General features: G+C 38.0%; 1 long non-coding RNA gene across 1 annotated transcript in view; it reads right to left on the bottom strand.

The window, feature by feature from the left end:
* The window catches only part of LOC122224854, a 47,772-nt gene that overhangs the window by 3,342 nt on the left and 21,247 nt on the right, over positions 1-23,183 (bottom strand). The window contains exon 2 of the long non-coding RNA XR_006204961.1: positions 435-563. This is a non-coding gene — a long non-coding RNA (uncharacterized LOC122224854). The remainder of the gene's footprint in view (positions 1-434; positions 564-23,183) is intronic.

Below are 23,183 nucleotides of genomic sequence, written 5' to 3'. Positions count from 1 at the left end.
CTGAATGATCTTGGGTGGTGGCTGCTAGAGGCTGGGGTGGCTGTGGCAACTTCTTAAAATAAGACAACAGTGAAGTTTGCTGCATTGACTCTTCATGAATGATTTCTCTGTCACACACAATGCTGTTTGATACCATTTTACACACAGAACTCCTTTCCTTCCCCCATTTTTAATTTTTTTTTCTTTTCCTAAATGTAATTTATTGTCAAGTTAGCTAACATACAGTGTATACAGTGTGCTCTTGGTTTTGGGAGTAGATTCCCATGATTCATCACTTACATACAACACCCAGTGCTCATCCCAACAAGTGCCCTCCTCAATGCCCATCACCCATTTTCCCCATCAACCCTCAGTCTGTTCTCTACTTAAGAGTCTCTTATGATTTGCATGCCATTTCTTTTCATCTCACTCAGGCTTGGATAGCTCTGACAGACCTTCTATTTGCTGTGATACAGTGTGGATGATGTTTTTACTTCCTTTCCTCCATATCTGAATCCAGTTTGGTTTCCAGTCAGTTTCTGTTTGAGAGCAGAGTATTTCATCTTCTGTTCACTTTTCTGTACCTTGAGGAAATGGCAGGAAGGAGAGAGAAGCTCTGGTGAGGAAAGGTAGAACTTGTGTTGCAGGATTTTCTTTTACCTCAATACCCAGGATTCCTTGTCTTGCCACATCAAAGAATGAAGAGATGGACACAAAATGAGCAGCAGGAAAAAGTTATTAAAGTATAAGATTAGAAAGGAAGAATAGTATGAAATCTCTCTTTACAGAGAGGTGACATTCGTAAGTGAATGCCGGAGGACTATAGGCAAGGGTCCTTGTTTTGTAAGGTTCTGGTCACCCCCCCCCCTCCCCTTCCCTTCCCCTTTGTTCCTTCTCAGGTTCTAACCTTATTTATTGGCTATATAACTCTGGATGCTGAGTTGTCCATTCCTGGTTGGTTCATTTTCATTGTATGAGGGGTGGTCTATGGCCATAACATTCCTTGTGGGTCATAGGTTTTATGGTCTACTTATTTTTAGTGAGGTCTTTTGTCAACTTCCTAAGGGAAACTGAGGGGAAGTAGGTGGTGTCTGTTACACTCTTAGGAAATTTTAGGGAGAGAGAGAGAGAATCCCAAGCAGGCTCTGAACTGTCAGCACAAAGCCCGATACAGGGCTTGAACCCACAAAACCATGAGATCATGACCTGAGTTGAAACCAAGAGTTGGACACTTAACCCAGTGGGCCACCCAGGTGCCTCGATAGTCTCCCCATTTTACTGAGTAGCCCTGGAGCTCTCTCTTTAGAGTTAGGTCCATAGTTCACTTTCCCCATTTCACCAGCCTTTCTTTTTTTTTTTTTTTTTTTTTTTTTTTTTTATTTTATTTTATTTTATTTTTTTTTTTAATATATGAAATTTACTGTCAAATTGGTTTCCATACAACACCCAGTGCTCATCCCAAAAGGTGCCCTCCTCAATACCCATCACCCACCCTGCCCTCCCTCCCACCCTGCCCTCCCTCCCACCCCCCATCAACCCTCAGTTTGTTCTCAGTTTTTAACAGTCTCTAATGCTTTGGCTCTCTCCCACTCTAACCTCTTTTTTTTTTTTTTTTTTTTTTTTTTTTCCTTCCCCTCCCCCATGGGTTTCTGTTATGTTTCTCAGGATCCACATAAGAGTGAAACCATATGGTATCTGTCTTTCTCTGTATGGCTTATTTCACTTAGCATCACACTCTCCAGTTCCATCCATGTTGCTACAAAAGGCCATATTTCATTTTTTCTCATTGCCACGTAGTATTCCATTGTGTATATAAACCACAATTTCTTTATCCATTCATCAGTTGATGGACATTTAGGCTCTTTCCATAATTTTTCACCAGCCTTTCTTGCAGCTCTTTCTAGAAATGTACAGTGTGAAAATGAGAAATGTAAGGAGGTGCATTAGGTTTATTTCTATACAAATTTGGGGATATTTGTGTTAATTTCATAATTTGGCATTTGTTTCAGAATTGTTACATTTCTTTGTGCGTCTGCAACTTTTTTATTTTCTTTTTACAACTTTAGGGTATGCCCCTTTCATTTTCTGTTTGCCGAACTGGTAAATTTTCTAGACCTTTTGTGGGGGAGGGGGCAGGCATTAAGGAGAAAAAGTCTGTTGTACATTTTTAGTTAGTCACCTGGACTTTCAAAAATTCCCAGCACATGAAAGTTTTTCTCCATAACCCAGTCAGCTTTTGATATGCTAATATAGTCAGATGCTCTTGAGAATATTCCCCCATCACTGAACCTGGAGGGTCCCCTTAACTTCTCCACCTCTTGTTTCTGAGGTTGGATTCGAACTGGTTACCTCATTGATTGCATGATTTTTTTCCACTTTCATTCTTTGAAATTAATCCCAAATTCAGCTTTGGGGAAACTTACTATTAGATTAATCCATCATAAAGAGGCACTGGAAACTACAGCTTTCCAAGCATACATAGACATAATTTTGCATAAATATCAAAGGGTTCATGACTCCCCGAGCAAGGACCCAAGGTGGAAAAAAAAATTCCCTGGTTGTGATAAATCATAGCTTTCGTTCTTGAGTAATGTTTTTAAGCTATAAAGGACTTTTAGAAGTCATCCAGTTATTCTACTGCCTTCAGACAAAATAATTCTCAGGAAATGTGGTATAGAAGAGTCTATTTTAAGAAACTAAACACTGGTCTGGCTTTATAGCTAATTAAGTGTATGATCTTTGTCAGTTTAATTTCTCAGCCTCAGTTTTGTCATCTGTAAAATGAAAGGGCTTGGAATAGGTGATCTCCAAAGTCTCTTTCATCTTTATGGTTCTAATGATAATACCATCCTACACAGCTGATAATTTCCTTTTATACTATCATAGTGAAAAGTCTACAATGTGTGTAACTAACCTCATTCTCTTCTGTTTGCAATAGTTTTTACTATCAGGCATGTCTTCTTGATTGCTATCCTAAATCCCTCATGCTTCTCTTTATTTTATCTTCTTCTCAGTCTTCTTAACATTCTCTTTTGGGGCACCTGGGTGGTTCAGTAGGTTAAGCCTCTGACTTGGGCTCAGGTCATGGTCTCATGGTTCCTGAGTTTGAGCCCCTCATCGAGCTCTGTGCTGACAGCTCAGAGCCTGGAGCCCACTTCGAATTCTGTGTCTCCCTCTCTCTCTTCCCCTTCCCCGCTCACACTCTGTTTCTCTCTCTCAAAAATAAATAAACATTAAAAATTTTAAAACAAAACAAAACACATTCTCTTTTATCTCCCTCACCCAAATCATTCCCACACAGTTAAGTCTCACTAGTGAAATGTAAGGAAGGACTTCCATTACTAAATGCCCTTTTTCCCACTTCTAAATCATTAACGCACGTGGTAATTGAGACAAGACACAGTCCTAACACCCAAGGGCAATGCATTCGATATTCTGTCTATCAGAAAGATAAGAAGAGCTAAACAGTTGTAGTTGCAGTATCTGGTATTCTCTGCTCTTCTCTTCTAGATTATACTTTTCTAAGCTCCACCCAGAGAGAAGGTGGCATAGATGAAGATACCACATTAAGAGAATAAAATAGAACTGAAATCGTGTATCTGAATCTAAGCTTTACTACATTTTAGGCATTAGCATTGAGTTGCTACATCCCCAGACTCCTGCAGAATCCTATTCACAATACTTGCCTATCCAGGCATTAACAATTTTCTTTTCATTTTTTTTTAACCAGGTTTTTCAATCTTAAAAGTAATAATTGCACATCCTTTAAAATTTATAAATAATAAAGTAATAGCTACAATTAGAATTAAGTCTCTTTTCCTCCCCATTCATTCCAATAACACTTCCCAGAGTTAATCATAATTAATCAAAGTCTTCCCCCAATTTTAAGATATATACCTATATATCCTTAAGATTACATTCTAACTGTGAAAACTGTTCCACACCCTGTTGTTGTTTTTTTCCACTTAAAAACTTGTCTTGGATATCCTTCCACTGCAGCATATATAGTTTTAGTTTGTTCTATTTCATGGCTTCAGTAGTATTTTCCTGGGTCCTTGAATATCAGAATATTTTTGGCTTCCAGAAAACTTGACTAAAAACAGCTTATATCATAAGAACCTTTATTGTTTCTTACAACAAGGAGTCTAGAGTCAAGTTAACTCAACACTTTAGTAATTTCATGAAGATTCAAGTATTTTCCAGATTAATTCCACAGCTCATTAATATGATGAAGATTCAATCAGATTCTTTCTACTCTTCCATTTTCAGTAAAAAAGCAAGAAGCCTCTTGGTCACCACATTGTTGTAGCAACTATAGGCATTATTCATCACATAGCAGTATCCACAGGAAATAAAATGACTGTTCTTTCTCATGAGCCTCTTTTTTAAATCAAGGAAAGCTTGCAGAATACCATCCTTCATGTTGCATTGGTCAAGGTTCAACTACCTGTCCACAGTGAATCCAATCTTTGGCAAAGGAAATTAGACCAACCTGATTAGCTTACACAAGGGGTTAGCAAACTATGGCTTATAAGCAAATCTGGCTCATTGCCTGTTTTTGTATAGTCCATGAACTATGGGTTTTATATTCTTAAATAGTTGCAAAAAATCAAAAGAAAATCATATATTGTGATACAGAAAAATTAGGTGACTTCTGGGGAAGATGGCAGAGTAGGAAGATCCTAGGCTCACATTGTCCTATGGATACAGCTAGATAGTATCCACATCAGCATAAATAACCCAGAAAATGACCTGAAGACTAGCAGAACAGACTCTCCACAGCTAAACATAGAGAAGAGGCCACATCAAAGAGGATAGGAAGGGCAGAGACATGATCGGCAGCCAAACAGATTCACAGGACTGCCCACAGGAGCGAGGGATGCTGAAGGCATGGAGAAGGGAGAGGAAGAGATCTCACACCAGGCACCCCAGCCATGGGGGACCCACCCTGGGAAGATAAATTGAATTCCCATAATATTTGGCATTGAAAACCAGAGGGTCTAACTTTGCATGCTCTTATAATCAGTGGGGCTTAACACCTGAAACTTTAAAACTCAGCCTTCTCAGCTCAGGGAGAGATGAGAGGGTGGTAGAAAACTGAGTCCCTGCCCTTAAAGGGACAACACAACAATACAACAAACTGCACCATAAAAATAGAGCATAGAAGCAGCAGTTTGAAAAATGCCTGGGGTATATGGGAGGGAGCTACATTTACTAATCTCAGAGCATGTGCTGGAGGGGCAGGGATATTTGGGAGACTTCTCCAAGAACAAAAGAGCCAGTAGGTGCTATACACCTCCTCTACTCCTCAGCCTAGATACACAGATACTTGTGGGAAATAGCACAGCTCAAACACTCTCCACCTAGCTTGCTAACAGTGTGCCTTGCTCCCACACTCTTATCCAGGTCTGCCCCCTCCAGCCTTGGCAGTTTTCCTAGACCATTACAGGTCCCCTCCAGCACTGGACCAGCACACTCCACCCCTGAGTCTTCCTGCAGACCCATCCCTTTCAACACACATGGCAGGTGTCCATCCAAAGCAGCACCCCAAGCATGGCAGTGTGTAAGCAGCCACAACAGGGGCCAGCACCACCCCAAAGTGACTCCAGTCCCAGGGAGAGTGGAAAAAAAAAACATACACAGTAGTTCAACCGGGGCCTTAACAGTGGGCAGTGGGCAGTGGACAGACATCTAGTCTGACTCCAATTCTATCCACCAACAAAAGCTTCTTGGGGACAACATAGGGAAAGCACTCTGCAGATTGATTCTATCATAGCTTTGGCAAATCCCTGATCTGATTCAGCCCAAGGTGGCCCCAGACTGGCCCACTAACACTATAGGGAACAAATCCTGCCCAAGACAGGCAAAAAGAGCCATTGCAGATGACTGAACTAAAGGCAAACGTGGCTCAGCTACAATACAGTGCACACAACACACAGAGGAGACGCTCCCGAAATGCCACGTTCTGGTGAACAGGGGACATTGCACTGCAAGACACCACAGGACCTCTTCTTCATAAGGCCACTACTTTCAAAATCAGGAGACGTAGCTGATATTCCTAACACATAAAAAACAGACACAGAGAGTTAGACAAAATGAGGACACAGAGGAATATGTCCCAAATGAAAGAACAAGACAAAAATAACAGCAAGAAAGCCAAATGAAAAAAAGATAAATAATATGCCTGATAGAGAATTTAAAGTAATGGTTGTAAAGATACTCACAGGCCTGGAGAAAAGAATGGAGAACCTCAGTGAGACCCTCTACAAAGAGACAGAAAACATAAAAAAGATCCAATCAGAGATGAAGAACTCAATAACTGAAATTAAAAATACACTAGAGGAATCAAGAGTAGACTAGAGGAAGCAGAAGAATGGATCACCAAACTGGAGGACAGAGTAATGGAAAGCAATCAAGCTGAAGAGGAGTAAAAAAAAAAAAAAAAAAATACAAAATTAAAATAGACTTAGGGAACTCAGTGACACCAGCAAGCATAATAACATTCGTGTCCTAGAGATCCCAGAAGGACAAGAAAGAGAAAATGGGTCAGAAAATTTATTTAAAGAAGCAAGAGCTGTAAACTTTCCAAATCTGGGGAAGGAAACAGAAATCCAGATCAAGGAGGCACAGAGAACCCCCCCCACACACACAAAACATCAACCCAAGGAGGTCCACACTAAGATAAATAGCAATTAAAATGGCAGAAAAGTGATAGAGATTTTTTTAAAGCAGCAAGAGAAAACAGTTACACACAAGGAAAACCCTGGGTCTATCAGCTGATTTTTTAGCAGGCACTTTGCAGACCAGAAAGGAGTGGCATGATATATTGAAAGTGTTGAAAGAAGATAACCTGAAACCAAGAATACTCTATCCTGCAAGGCTACCATTCAAATATAAAAAGAAATAGTTTCCCAAACAAACAAAAGTTAAAGGAATTTATCAACACTAAACCAGCCTCACAAGAAATGTTACAGGGGACTCTTTCAATGGAAAGGATAGAACAGAAGTAGGAGTAAAAAAGTAGGAAGCACAAAACCAGTAAACATCTGCCAAGGGATTCACAAAATAAAAAGATGTGAAGTATGACACCATATACCTAAAACGTGCAGGGGAAGAGGAGTAAAAATTTAGTGTTTTTAGAATGGGTTCAAACTTGTGACCATAAACTTAATACAGACTGCTACATCTTCAGATGTTATACATAAACCTACTGGTAACCACAAATCAGAAACTTTTTTTTTATGAAAATGCAAAAAATAAAGGGAGAGGACTCCAAGTACATCACCACAAAAAGTCAGAAAACCATGAGATAAGAGAAAAAAGGAAAGGAGCAGAAAAGAACTACAAAAACAACCAAACAAAATGGCAACAAGTACATACTTATCAATAATTACTTTGAATGTAAATGGACTAAATGCTCTAATCAAAAGGCATAGGGTGATGGAATAGATAAAAAAGCAAGACCCATCTATATACTGCCTACAGGAGACTCATTTCAGACCTAAAAACACGTGCAGATTGAAAGTGAAGGGATGGAGAAGCATGAATCATGCAAATGGAAGTGAAATGAAAGCCAAAGTAGCAGACAAAATAGACTTTAAAACAAAGTCTATAACAAGAGACAAAGAAGGATACTACATAATCACAAAAGGAACAATTCAGCAAGAAGATACAACAATTATAAATATTTATGCATCCAATATAGGAACACCCAAATACATAAAGCAGCTTATAACCAACATAAAGGAAATAACTGATAGTAATACAATAATAGTAGGTAACTTTAACACTCTAGTCACTACAATGGGTGGACCTTCCATACAGAAAATCAACAAGGAAACAATGGCTTGGAATGACACACTGGACCACATGGATCTAACAGATATATTCAGAACATTCTATACTAAAACAGCAGAATACACATTCTTTTCAAGTGTAAATGGAATATTCTACAGAAGAGATCACATGTTAGGCCACAGAGCAAGTCTCAACAAATTCAGAGATCGAAATCATACCATGCATCTTTTCCGACCACAAAACTATGAAACTAAAAATCAACCACAAGAAAAAATCTGGGAAGAACACAAATACATAGAGATTAGATAACATGCTACTAAACAATGAATGGGTCAACCAAGAAATCAAAGAGGAAATTAAAAAATATATGGACACAAATGAAAATGAAAACACAACAGTCCAAAATCTTTGAGATGCAGCAAAAGCTGTTCTAAGAGGGAAGTTTATAGCAATTCAGGACTACCTTCAGAAGCAAGAAAAATCTCAAATAAACAACCTAACCTTATGCCTAATGGAGCAGAAAAAGAAGAACAAACAAAACCCAAGGAGAAGGAAGGAAATAATAAAGATTAGAGCAGAAATAAATGAAATAGAAACTATAAAAACAATAGAACAGATAATGAAATCAGAGCTGGTTCATTGAAAGAATCAGAAAATTCATAACCTTTAGTCACACTCATCAAAAAGAGAAAAAAGAGAGAAAGGACTCACATAAACAAAATCAGAAATAAAAGAGGAGAAATAACAACTGACACCATAGAAATACAAAGGATGACAAGAGAATGTTATGAAAATTTATATGGCAAAAAATTGGACAACCTAGAAGAAATAAATTCCTAGAAACACCTCCCAAACACCTAGAAATAACCTCCCAAAACTGAATTAGGAAGAAATAGAAAATGTGAACAGACTCCCAACAAACAGAAGTCCAGGACCAGATGGCTTCACAAGTGAAATCTGCCAAACATTTAAAGAAGAGTTAATACCTATTCTTCTCGAACTGTTCCAAAAATGGAGAATAAAAGCTTCTAAATTCATTCTGAGACCAGCATTACCCTGATACCCAAACCAGATAAAGACCCTACAAAAAAGAGAGAGACAGAGAGAGAGAATGAGCTACAGGCCAATACCTCTGATGAACATAGAGGCAAAAATCCTTAACAAATTATTAGGAAACCAAATCCAACAACACACTAAAAAAAATCATTCACCACGATCAAGCGGGTTCCAAAGGTGGTTCAATATTGGCAAATCAATCAATGTGACATATCACATCAGCAAGAGAAAAGATAAAAACCATATCATCATTTCAATAGATGCAGAAAAAGTATTTGACAAAGTACAAAATCCATTCATGATAAAACACCCCAAAGAACAAGATTTAGAGGGAACATACCTCAATACAATAAAGGCCATATCTGAAAAACCCACAGCTACCATCATACTCAATGGTGAAAAACTGAGAAATTTTCCCTTAAGGTTAAGAACAATACAAGGATGTCCACTTTCACCACTTTTATTCAACATAGTGCTGGAACTCCTAGCCACAGAAATCAGACAGGAAAAAGAAAAAAAAGACATCCAATTTGGTAAGGAGGAAGTAAAACTTTCATTATTTGCAGATGACATGATACTATATATAGAAAACCTAAAAGACTCTGCCAAAAAATGACTAGAACTGATAAATGAATTCGGTAAGGTCACAGGAATACAAAATCAATATACAGAAATCTACTGCGGTTCTATACACTGATAATGAAGCAACATAAAGAGAAATTAAGAAAACAGTCTCATTTACAATTGCATCAAAAATAATAAAATACCTAGGAATAAACTTAACCAAGAAGATAAGAGACCTATACTCTGAAAACTATAAAATGCTGATGAAAGAAATTGAAGATGACACAAAGAAATAGAAAGATAATCCATTCTCATGGATTGGGAGAATAATATTGTTAAAATGCTCATACTGCCCAAAACATTGATATAATCTGTATCAAAATACCACAGCATTTTTCACAGAACTGGAACAAATAATCCTAAAATCTGTATGGAACCACAAAAGACCCTGAATAGCCTAAGCAATCTTGAAAAAGAAGAACAAAGGGTGCCTGGGTGGTCAGTCGGCTAAGCATCGGACTTCAGCTCAGGTCATGATTTTATGGTTTGTGAGTTTGAGGCCCATGTCAGGCTCTGTGCTGACAGCTCATAGCCTGGAGCCTGCTTTGGATTTTGTGTCTCCTTCTCTCTCTGCCCCTCCCTGACTCACATGATCTTGCTCTCTCTCTCTCAAAAATAAATAAACATTAAAAAAAATAGAGAAGAACAAAACTGGAGGTATCACAATTCCAGATTTCAAGATCTACTACAAAGCTGAAGTAATTAAAACAGTACGGTACTGGCACAAAAATAGACACATAGATCAGTTCAACAGAACAGAAGAACCAGAAATAAACTCACATTTATATGGTCAATTAATCTACAACAAAAGAGGCAAAACTATGCAATGGGAAAAAGACAGTCTCTTCAACAAATGGTGTTGGGAAAACCAGACAGTTACATGTAAAAGAATGAAACTGGACCACTTTCTTACACCATACATAAAAATAAATCCAAAATGGATTAAAGAATTAAATGTAAGACCTGAAACCATAAAAATCCTAGAAGAGAGCACAGGCAGTAATTTCTCTGACATCGGCCATAGTAGCTTTTTCTAGATATGTCTCCTGAGGCAAGAGAAATAAAAGCAAAAATAAGCTATTAGGACTACATCAAAATAAAAAGCTCTGCACCATAAAGGAAACAGTCAACAAAACAAAAAGACAACCTACTTATGGGAGAAAATGTTTGAAAATTACATATCAGATAAAGGATTAGTATACAAAGTATATAAGAATTTATACAACTCGACTCAAAAAAAACCCAATAATCCAATTAAGAAATGGGCAGAAGACATGAACCCACATTTCTCCAAAGAAGACATGCAAATAGTTAACAGACACAGGGAAAGATGCTCAACATCACTAATAATCAAGGAAATGCAAATCAAAACCACAATGAGCTATCATCTCACACTTGTCAGAATGGCTAAAATCAAAAACACAAGAAGTAGCAAGCACTGTGAGGATGTGGGGAAAAAGGAACCCTCATGGACAGTTGGCGAGAATGCAAAGTGACGTAGCCACTGTGAAAAACAGTATGGAAGTTCCTTAAAAAATTAAAAATAGAATTACCAGATGGTTTGGTAACTCCACTACTTAGTATTTACCCAAAGAATATGAAAACACTAATTTGGAAAGATATATTCACCCCTATGTTTATTGCAGCATTATTTACTATAGCCAAATTATGGAAGGAGCCCAAGTACCCATCGATAGATGAATGAATAAAAAAGTGGTATACATAGGGGTGCCTGGGTGGCTCAGTTGGTTAAGAATCCGACTGTTGATTTCAGCTCAGGTCATGATCTCATGGTTGTGGGATCGAGCCCCAGGTTAGGCTCCACACGGCACAGAGCCTGCTTTAGATTTTCTCTCTTCCTCCCTGTCTTCCTCTGGTGCTCTCCTGCTCGTACTCACTCAAATATATAAATACATAAACACATAAATACATAAATAAATTAGAATTATTGAATCACTATATTGTATACCTGAAACTAATATACCACTATATGTTAATTTTACTGGAATTACAATTTTTAAAAATTGTTTTTAATTAGGTGAATTCAAGGTTCAATATCATAAATAAAGTTTAGTATTCTTTTTTTCAATTTTTATTTTAGAGAGAGAACACATGAGTGGGGGCAAGGGGCAGAGGGAGAGAGAGAGAATCTTAAGCAGGCTCCACACTCAGAAAGAAGCCCTACGCAGGGCTCAATATCATGACTCTGGGATCATGACCCCAACTGAAATCAAGAGTCAGACACTCTGACTGAGCCACCCAGGCACCCCTGAAGTTCAGTATTCTTAAAGACTGCCCTTCACACTTCAAAAGAATTGTTGAACAGTTGGAATAAAGTCCATGTTGCTCATAAGACCTAAAATATTTACTATTTGGTCCTTTTTAGGAAAAGTTTGCTAACTTCTAGCTTAGACTATCACCTGGAGTTAGGAAGCCTTTCTCTTGTTCAGACTATACAGTCAGAATGCACAGACAAAATTGGGGATCTTTTGTTTGGGAGGGAGAGGGGGAAAAAATGAATTTGGATAGGTAGTCAACAGTGTCTGTTTTATGTTACCACATATTTTCTCTGGAATTTTCAATGAGCTTTCTCAGAAGAGCTTCATCTTTAAATATTCATAGGTAATGGCAACTCATGTTTCAGCTGGAAATTGAAAAGTAAGCTGGTTTTCACAATCCTTCAGGCTAGGCAGAAAGTTTGGTATGAGTTAACGTAATTGTTTCTTCATTGTTTGCAAAAGGAAGTCCCAACGAGAATGGCACATAAAATCTTCTGTATCAGAGTCCTGTTCCCTCTCCAGCATCCCCTGCCACCTCAAGCACATGACTCCATTGCTCCTACCATCGTGAAACACTTAAAATTTCCTGAATTTACGAACCCCTTTCCTACCTCTTTGCTTTTGTCCATGCTTTTACCTCTATCTGGAATATTCTTTTCCTCTTATCCACATGGAAAATTTTTAAGGTGAGACTTTAGGGCATAACTCAGTTTTAATTTTCTCTGAAAAACCTTACAGCACCACATCTGGGGCTCTATCTTATTTTGGTGTCTTTGCTGTGGTTTTCTAAAAAGAAGAACCTCAGACAAGGTTCACATTCACATTCACTTAGTTTGGGACATGATCCCAGGGAACAAAAATTGGGGGTAGAGAACTAGGAGTAAAACAGGATAACAAAAAATTAGTATAGAGGTACATTATTGGTCTGATTACCTTTATAGGCAGTAGGGGTTCTGCCTTGCTGGAGAACTTCTGAGGGGGCAGAATTAGGAATTGTTTGCTGAGACACAGATAGAAGGAAGCATCTTGTCCCCTACTGATATAGTTGCCTTAAGGAGTGTTCACTCTCTCATGTTTGCAGAGCAGAGAAGCCCCAGAGTAGAAAGTACGAGATTGCAGCTATCAGCTATCAGGTGTCACCTTGGCTCAACTGGATAGGAAATGGGCATAAGAGATGTCTGATATACTCCACAATGTGTATTACTCAGATTTGCTAGTACCCTGCTTTTTATGTGGTCTATCATACAGGCGGTAGCTGACAGCAATGCCCACAAAAGATTTGATGCAGGAGTGTTACAGAGACAAGCAACATTTCCTTACAAGCTGTAATTGGACTCAAGGCCATAATTAATATCCATCCTCTCTCTTTTCCTCCACCCTGGTTTAACTAGGTTGTTGGCCTGGTGAGCTACCCATTTCTTCATCTTGGAGGGGCTGAAGCCCTTATTGCTTCAGCCTGATTGGGTAAGGGCTGTTGCATTTATCCATTTATGGTTATCATTGGGTGTGGAAGCACCTTGCTACTCACCTTATCAGTGTAGCATGATAGTCTATAGAGTATCCATTTGATCAACATCCTTGTGGACATTGTGATCAATGTCCTTGTGACAAGAGAGCAAGAAAGTTAACATAGCTCTGGGGCAAGACAGTGAATGTGTGTGTACTCCTCTCTTTTCTACATAAATGGTGACTGCTTTTGCTCTTTTTCACTGACAGGGATTGAGAAGAACCTACTTACTGGAGTGATAACCATGCACCAGATGTCAAAGGCTGCATGGTAATATTCTATCAAATATACCATACCTGGCACAGCAGCTGTATTGGGGCTATTCTTAGGTTAACTGAACAGGGATATGATGGGCACCGAAACCTATGCATCTCTCTCTCTCTCTCTCTCTTTTTTAATGTTTATTTATTTTTGACAGACAAAGTGTGAGTGGGGGAGGGGCAGAGAGAGAGAGAAGGACACAGAATCCAAAGAGGCTCCAGGCTCTGAGCTGTCAACACAGAGCCTGACACGGGGCTCGAACTCACAGAGATCATGACCTGAGCCGAAGTCGGACGCTTAACTGACTGAGCCACCCAGGCGCCCCAAAACCTATGCATCTCTTAAGTCTTCAATGGTGACACTGGTCTCTATATTTCCTCTCAGGATGCTATATTCCTTCTGAATCACTATCTTAGCCAGTGAGAATGTTCAGTTTCAGGGGCTTCCACTGGTCCTTCCTCTTATAATAATTTTTACTGCATAGAACAAGAAACCAAAGTAAGATTCTGCTGGTTTCTGAGTGCATCCATTCCAATCATTCACTTGGAAACCAGGGATATAAGCAAAACTGGGTCTGTGACTCCAGGGGACGACCGTAAGAGGAACCTGAGCCATCTGGTTTCCATGAACTACCACTTTACGCGGAAGCTATGATAGTGCTTCTAGCTTTATGGTATTAGTGTCAGCTCAGAACCTGTATCCAACAAGCCTTGAAATGCTTTTACACTTCTCCTTTCTCAATGTGCAATTTCCCCTTGAATGGGCATATACCCTTCTGGAGAATAATCGGGAGAATATGTAGTATACATACTTATTCTAGTATTGCTGGGTCGTTACTCAACCCCCCCTTCAAATAATGGACTTCAGGTTTGAGAACTTGCTTAATCTGTAAAGTGGTTAAGAGGCTGCATTTTTTCATTGAGACAGCTGGCATCAGCCTTCTGCTCACCAGCTGCTGACTGTTTCTGGTTATATGTATAGGTTAAGTAACACCCTAGTGGATGCTCATTTAACTTGCCCTGAGGAACACCACGGTCTATTAATCATTATCACAGAGCCCTATGGGTGAAGACATTCTGGTTGCCACTCTGGCCTTGCAGCCCATTATCATAATTATGTACGCTTTCCTTCTGTCAGTCAAGTGCTCCATCTGGCCTCTTCTATTTTAGGTTTTTATCAGTCCAATTGATACTGGGGAGTCCAGTTCTACAGTACCATCTCTTAATGTCAACTAGAGTGAATAGTTGTAACTGAGCTTTTCAAAGATGTCAATGGTGCCCTCATAACTGTATTTCTTAGGGTACGTCTTCTGGGCCCTTACAAGGAGCATAGTCAGATGGTAGGTTTTCAGGTCTCATATTTTAAATTTATTCTAACCTCCCTGAGCCTTCTGACACCTTCCTTAAGGCAGTCAAGGCTCTTCTAGAATCCCTCCTTCATTCCTTATAGGACTTCATCCTATCTAAAATTTAGAGAGCCATCCCAGCAATATATTAGGACTGCCTCCATGTATTCTGGCTATGTCATGAAACTCCAAGTATTTTTAAGTGTCAATAAATACTCTCCTGTCCACCTTTATATTCAGCCTTCCCCAGCCCAACACTTTAAAAATTCATTCCTATACCTGTATCCTCAGTCCTTTTAGGTAAAATATTAACCAAATCTTAACATTCTTTGTTTCATTACATGCTATTGCCTCATCTGAGGCTTTTGTAGGGTCTCCAGAAAATGGGAGTCTATTCTTCTCAAGTAAAGTAGAGGGAGGCACCTATGCCAACATAGAGGTCAAAAGAATCTGGGGGTTCAAATTTCTCAGGCTTGTCCACCTACACGATACAGTTGCAAGTCTCAGGGTTCCTTTCTTTCCCTACCAGGACCCTGCCTTTGGCACAGAGGACTTGTCAAGGCAGTATATTCAGTATCCTTGTAGCTATACTACCTTATTGGTCAGTGCTGGATCTGATTATCAGCACAGTTGGCTCTATGGGTGCAAAAGATAAGCATGTCTTTGAATACTGCTTTGGATGATTTCTAATTTTCACAGCTGTCTTGAATTGAGAGTTGGTAACTTGAGCCTATTTTTTTCTTTTTAAAAAAAGTCTTCAAAAGCCCTTAACAAAAGTGAGCCAATCCACAGGTCTTATACATATCATCGTCTTTTGAAAAGATGCTCAACATCACTAATCATCAAAGATGCTCAACATCACTAATCATCAGGGAAATACTGCAATGAGATCTCACCTCACACCTGTCAGAATGGCCAAAATCTGCAATGAGATCTCACCTCACACCTGTCAGAGTGGCCAAAATCAAAAACAGAAGAAATAGCAAGTGTGGACAAAGATGTAGAGAAAATGGAATCCTCATGCACTATTGGTGGGAATGCAAATTGGCGTGGCCACTATGGAAGACAGTATAGGGGTTCCTCAAAAAATTAAAAACAGAATTACCATGTGATCCAGTAATTCCACTGCTAAGTATTTACCTCCCAAAAATGAAAACACCAATTTGAAGAGATATATACAACATGGATGGACCTAGAAGGTATAATATTAAATGAAATTAGTCAGTCAAAGAAAGACAAATACCATATGATTTCACTCATATGTGGAATTTGAGAAACAAAACAAACAAAAAAAGAAACAAAAAAAAACAGATTCTTAAATATAGAAAACAAATGGGTGGTTGTCAGAAGGGAGGTGGAAAGGGGGTTGAGAAAGGCAGATAAAGGGGATTAAGAGTACAGGTACCGTGATGAGTACTGAGAAATGTATACAATTGTTGAACCATTATATTGTATACCTGAAACTAATACAACACTGTTCATTAATTATACTTGAATGAAAAAAAGTACTATCATCTTTCAATTGTTCAAGGCCCTTCCCAGTCCATAAGCAAATGCTTGACTTTCCATCTATACCTCATTCCAAACATCCACCAGTGAAAGTCTTAGTGATGTTGACTCAGGCTAGAAAGTGATCCACACTTTCTACCAGCAGAGGAGGCATCTGACCAGCAAGGGGTTCAATTCCAGAATCCCCTCTTGGTGGCCTGCTTTCTAGGTCTACTCCCGATATCAAATGTCTTGTCTTGAATTCTCTCAAAAGGCAGAGTCTGAGACAAGGACTTGGATGTAGTTGGTTTACTTTGAGAAGTCATTCCAGAGGGCAGGAGCGGGGTGTGTGTGTGGTGGTGGGGGGAGAGGGGGAGTGTTCTGGAGAAGATAATAAATGGAAGGAAAGAAAACCAATCCAAGGATACATTATTGAGCTGCTCACCATTGTGGGCACCTGGAGCTTGGTCTTGCTGAGAGGCCTTTGAGAGCTGTGAGAATTGTGTCTCAGAATAATCAGAATTTTCTGACACAAAAGAGAAGACGATGGATTCACTGGCTCTACTCCTCAGTGGTAGTGCCACTCCCTCACGCTCCTCAGTCTGTGCCTACGCCAAAACACCTGGATGGGCTTCTGCAGGGATTCCACATGGTGGTAGCAAAGAAGCCCTTACTGCAAAAAAGGGAGAGATGATCCATGCATTTGAGGCAAGGCCATAGCAGAGTATAGTTGGCTGCGGCAGCAATGACTGGAGCAAAAAGGGAAGCCAAGTGAATGTAAGGAAGGAATAAAAAATGTCTGACACATACACATGAATGCCTCTCTTATTGTGCTAATCAGACTATATCACAGTTATTTCTCTGTTTGCCTGTCACCAATCCTAGATGCCAAATACTTTTAAAAGAGGGACATGGGATAAATTGGTAATCTATGCCTCTTGAAGTCACACATTGAAAAGAAATATCACTTCTGTGATACTCAGACCAAATGTCAAATCCTAAATCTAATCATTAAGAAACATCTGATAAACCTAAATTGAGGGATATTCTGCAAAATTTATTGCCTGTATTCAAAAAAAAGTCAATGTTATGGAAGACATACTGTGGAATTATTTCAAATTAAATAAAAACTGACTGCAACATATCACCCAGACTTTTGTTTTGCTATAGCAGACATTAAGACAAATGGCACATTTTGAATATGATCCATATATCAGACAACACTTTTGCATCAGTGTTAATTTCCTGATTTTAATCATTGTACTCTGGTTATATAAAAGAATGTTCCTGTTTTTAGGAAATATATGCTGAAGTATTTAAGAATAATGGAAGATAATGTCTGAAAGTCTCACAGAGAAATTGATAATAAAATATTAATTTATTTTATATCTAGGAATCTAGGTGAAGGATATGTAGAAATTTTCTGTACAGTTATTGCAACAAAGGTCTGAAATTATGTCAAAATTAAAATTTTTAATTTTAAACAAAAGAAATGGATATATATTTATTTATCCATTTAGGTGTGTGTATGTGTGTGTGTGTGTGTGTGTGTGTGTGCGCGCGCGCGTGTGTGTGTGTTCACCAAATACCTAACACAATCCGTAGGGCAGGTTTCTAGGTGATCTAGCACTTCATTTTCCTGTGACGATTATTCAGAAAACCTGCTTAGGATTTGAGCTCTTTTTACCCTACACTACTATATTCTTTCCAAATGAAAACTGCTTTAAAATTTTACCTTGATCAAATATTTAAGGAAGAAGCTATACCAAGTCTCTAAAATCTCTTCAGAGGGCAGAGGGGATATTTCCTAACTCATTCTGTAAGGCCAGCATTACCCTAATATCAAAACCAGACAAAGATTTACAAGAAATGAAAACATAAACCAATGTCTCTCATGAACATCGATGCAAAAATTCTCAACAAAATATTAGCAGATTAAATCCAACAGTGTATAAAAATAATGATATGCCACAACCAACTGGAATTTATCACAGGTATTCAAGAGTGGTTCAACATTAGAAAGTCACTTAATGTGATACAACATGTCAACAAGCTAAAAAAGAAAAATCACATTATCATATCAACAGATTCAGAAAAAGCATTTGACAAAACCCAAAACCCATTCGTCATTAAAACTCTCAGTAAACTAGGAGTAAAGGGGAAATTCCTCAATTTGATTTTAAAAAAAATACAAAACATCTACAGCTAACATAATACTTCATGATGAGAAACTAAAAGCTTTCCTTCTAAGATCAGGGATAAGGCAAGGATATTCTCTTTCACCATTCCTTTTTAACATTATACTGGAAATACTAGGTAACACCATAAGACAAGAAAAGGAAATAAAAGGTACAAAGATTGAGATGGAAGAAATAAAACTGTCTTTTCTTTGCAGATGACATGATCATCTATGTAGGAAATCCAAAAGAATCATCAACAACAACAACAACAACAAAACCCTTGTGACTAACAATTTATCATAACAAGTTTTCCAGATACAAGATTAATATACATAAGTCAATCATTTTTGTATGTACCAGTAATGAACAAGGGGAATTTGAAATTAAAAACATAATACAGTTTACATTAGCATCCCCCCACAGTAAAATTCTTCAGTATAAATCTAAAAAAATATGTACAAGATCTATATGAGAAAAACTACAAAACTCTGAAGAACACATCAAAGAACCAACTAAGTGGAGAGATATTCCATGTTCAGAGATAGGAAGACTCAATATTGTCAAGATGTCAGTTCTTCCCAACTTGATATATAAATCCAATGCAATCCCAATAAAATTCCTAACAATTTATTTTGGGGACATTGACAAACCGATTCTAAGGTTTATATGCAGAGGCAAATGACCAACTGATACTGAAAGGAAAGAACAAAATTGGAGAACTGATGCTATCCAACTTCAAGACTTACTATAAAGCTACAGTAATCAAGAATGTGATATTGGGAAAAGATTAGACAAATACAGCAATGGAACAAAACAGCCCAGAAATAAACCCAAATATATATAATCAACCGACCTTTGACCAAGGAGCAATGGCAATACAATGGAGCAAAAATAGTCTTTTCAATAACTGGTGCTGAAACAACTAGACATCCACATGCAAAAAAGTGAATGTAGACTCAGACCTTACACCCTTCACAAAAATTAACTCTAAATGGATCACAGATCTAAATGGAAAATGCAGAACTATAAAACTCCTAGATTTTAGGAGTTAGGTGAAAACCTAAATGACCTTGAGTACGGTGTTGACTTTTTAGATACAATGGTATAGTCCATAAAAGAAACAATGGATAAGTTGGACTTCATTAAAATTAAAGACTTCTACTCTGTGAAAAACAATTGTCAAGACAATGAGTCGAAAAGGCACAGACTAAGAGACAATATTTAGAATATATATATCTATTAAAGGACTGTTATCCACAATTAACAAAAAATTCTTAAAATTCAACTAAAGAAAGCAAACAACCTGATTAAAAATAGGCCAAAGATCTTAACAGACATTTCACCAAAGAATATATACAGATGGAAAATAAGCATAAGATGCTTCACATCATATGTCATCAGCAAAACGCAAATTAAACCAACAGTGAAATACCACTACACACCTATTAGAATAGTCAATATCTAGAACACTGACACCACCAAATACTGGCAAGGATGTGGAACAGCAAAAACCCCCATTCACTGCTGGTAGGAGTGCAAACTGGTACCTCTATTTTGAAAAACAGTCTGTTGATTTCTTATAAAACTAAACATATTCTTACCATTAGCAATTGTGCTCTTTGGTATTTATCCAAAGGAGTTGAAAATTTATGTCCACACAAAAACCTGCACATGCATATTCATAGCAGCTTTAATCATAATGGCCAAATTTTGAATCAACCAAGACATCCTTCAGTAGGTGAATGAATAAATAAACTGTGGTATATCCAGACAATTGAATCTATTCAGAGCTATAAAGAAATGAGCTATCAAGCCATGAAAAGAACACAAAGAATCTTAAAGGCATATTACTAAGTGAAAGAAGCCAATCTGAAAAGGCTACATATTGTATGATTCCAATGATATGACATTCTGGAAAAGGCAAAACTACGGAGAGAATAAAAAGATCAGTGGTTGTCAGGGATTGTGGGGCTTGGGGTGGTGGACATGGGTAAGGTCTGAATAGGCAAAGCACAGAGGATTTTGGGGGGCATTGAAAATACTCTGTGTGGTATTATAATGATGGATATATGTCGTTAGATATTTGTAATAACCCATAGCATGTATAACACCAAGAGTGAAACTTAATGTAAGACTTTGGGTGATAATGATAGGTCAGTGTAGGTTCATCAACTGAAATGTACCTACTCTAGTGCAAGATATTGATAATGCAGGAGCTATGCATGTGTCGGGGCAGAGAGTCTATGGGAAATCTCTGTACCTTCCCCTCAATTTTGCTGCAAACCTAAAACTGCTCTAAAAGAAACCCTAAGGTGTTTGAATACAAAAAATATTGAATCAATGGACAAATAGGCTGCCATCAATAAAAATATAGACTATATTCTTGGGTTAGTTCAAATGAAATATCCAAGGAAAAGGTAAAAAGCTGTATATACTTTGGAATTTACTGAAGAGGTTATAGGTGGAAAAAGAACAAAAATAGTCCAAGAAAAGAAGGAATTACCTGTTTTAAGTAAAGGGAATAGAGATGATGTCTCTAAAAATGGAATTAGTAATAAATTTTTATTAAAAAAATAATAAATTTTTATTAAATATAAAAAAAAAGAACAGGGATGAGGTCTTCTCACTCATGATTCCCAGCACTTACGAAGTCACCTGGCATTTGTTAGGTAAAACCTTAATGCTGCCGGTGACCACAGGGAGAGCCCACTGGATAAGTAGCCCATGTGGAGAAAAGCAGGCCAGAGCCGGAGAACTAAGGGGCAGCCAGCCCTCAAGAGCCAGCCCTGAACTCATTGATGCGTGAACGTAGTTAATTCTCAACTTGCTTTTACATAAACCAGTGAATTCTTTTCTAGCCTGAAATAGTTTGAGTCAGGCACCTGAGCTTGTGACTGAAAACCACCAGTACCAATCAACAAACTAACTAAAACAGCTGGCTTGTTCTGCTCAGGGGTGTCCTCATGCTGGCGAGCTACTTACATTGAATGTAAACAAAGATAAATAGTTCCTTTGCTTTATCTTTGTGCGCTTTTCCAGAATCAGACTCTCCCCGGTACTAGCGATCTTCTCCCTTGCACTCGACTGCTGTCTCCTGTTTCTTTCACAGCTGCACTTGAGAGCAGCGCTAATCCCAGCTTTTTAGTTTCACACATGGCGTAATCATGCCGTTTCTTACCTCCTTTTTACATAATCTCTGAAAAGCTTTCTGCACTGTTAGCACTGAGCCAACCCAATCTCTACAATTTTTATATTTCTGAGCTACAATTTTTGAGGCTACAATAAAGCATGCTGCACAGCTTTTTTTTTTTTTTTTAAATGTTTATTTATTTACTTAGAGCATGCCCACGAGTAGGGAAGAGGGGCAAAGAGAGGAGGAAATCCAAGCAGGCTCCGTGCTCTGGGCGGAGCCAGAGACAGGGCTCCATCTCACCAACCCTGAGATCATGATCTGAGCCAAAATCAATAGCTCAACCAACGGAGCCACCTAGGCGCCCCCATGCTGTGCAGCTTTTTAAAGAAGATGTGAATATCTGAGACTACCATTCACGGGCATTAAAAAACGACGGTGCAAATTCAAGCACACTGTACTGTACATGGCAGGAGGAGGCTCCCAGGAACCCAGATGGGCTGGGCATCTTTTCCTCATATCAAGGATCATTGTTTCATCATATATGACCCTGGCACCGATCTAAGTCTAATTTTAAAGGTATGCTTAAAAAATTTCAACCATTTAATGTGAAATTCAAAAATATGTACATAATATACATTCTTAGAAACTACCTGCAATATAAAAAATCCAGCCCCCAAAAGAGTATAGATCAGAGAAATAGAAATACAAACAGTTAACAAATATGTGACAAGGTGCTAGATAGATCTCAGTCCTGGTGAAAGAGATGCATATTAAAATAACAATGCTGTATCATGTTTACTACCAGGTGGGCCAAGCTCACAGACAGGCACCCTCACATACATGCTGCTGGTAAGAGCACAGGCTGACACAACCTTTTTGGACGGCATTTTCATCGTATCTATCTGAATTTCAAATATATTTACTTGTTGACCCAGCAATTCCATCTCTAGAAATCTGCCTTATAGATACATAAGCATGCAAGGTTATTATTACAAAGTTATTTATGATAGCAGTGTTTATAATACTGAAAAAGCTAAAATTATTGTAACCATAATTCAATAAATGGTTAAAGATACCACACAGAACATTCATACCATGACATAGTTCTATGACGTGGACAGATTGTTTAGTGGAGAAAGCTGATTATAAGATTGTGCGTATATGTGTGTGTAAGCTCATTTGTGGGATTTGTGAGAAAAAACTGTAATGCGCAAACAAATTGATGTGGCTTCTGGGAAGTGGAATTTGAGAAGAAAAAATGGTAATTTTTAAAAATTTCCCAACTACTTCTATTTATAGAATATATACTAGTTTTATAATACATTTTTGAATTCAGTCACAATTGTGCATTACTACACACTCCATAATACAATAGAAAACACAATTATCCTCTGCTATAAAATTAAACAGTAATTAAAGCTTATACGCCACTGTCATAGTAGGTGGTATTTTAAGATGATAATTAAAGTAGGAGAGCAGAGTAAACAAAAGCATATAAAAGTGAAATTTAAAGGTTAGTGACTTTTTAATTTAA

The sequence above is a fragment of the Panthera leo genome, chromosome B4, assembly GCF_018350215.1.
Source record: "Panthera leo isolate Ple1 chromosome B4, P.leo_Ple1_pat1.1, whole genome shotgun sequence".
Classification (NCBI taxonomy): domain Eukaryota; kingdom Metazoa; phylum Chordata; class Mammalia; order Carnivora; family Felidae; genus Panthera; species Panthera leo.
The sequence above is the reverse complement of the archived record's forward strand: the minus strand, read 5'-3'. Positions and strand labels throughout refer to the sequence as shown.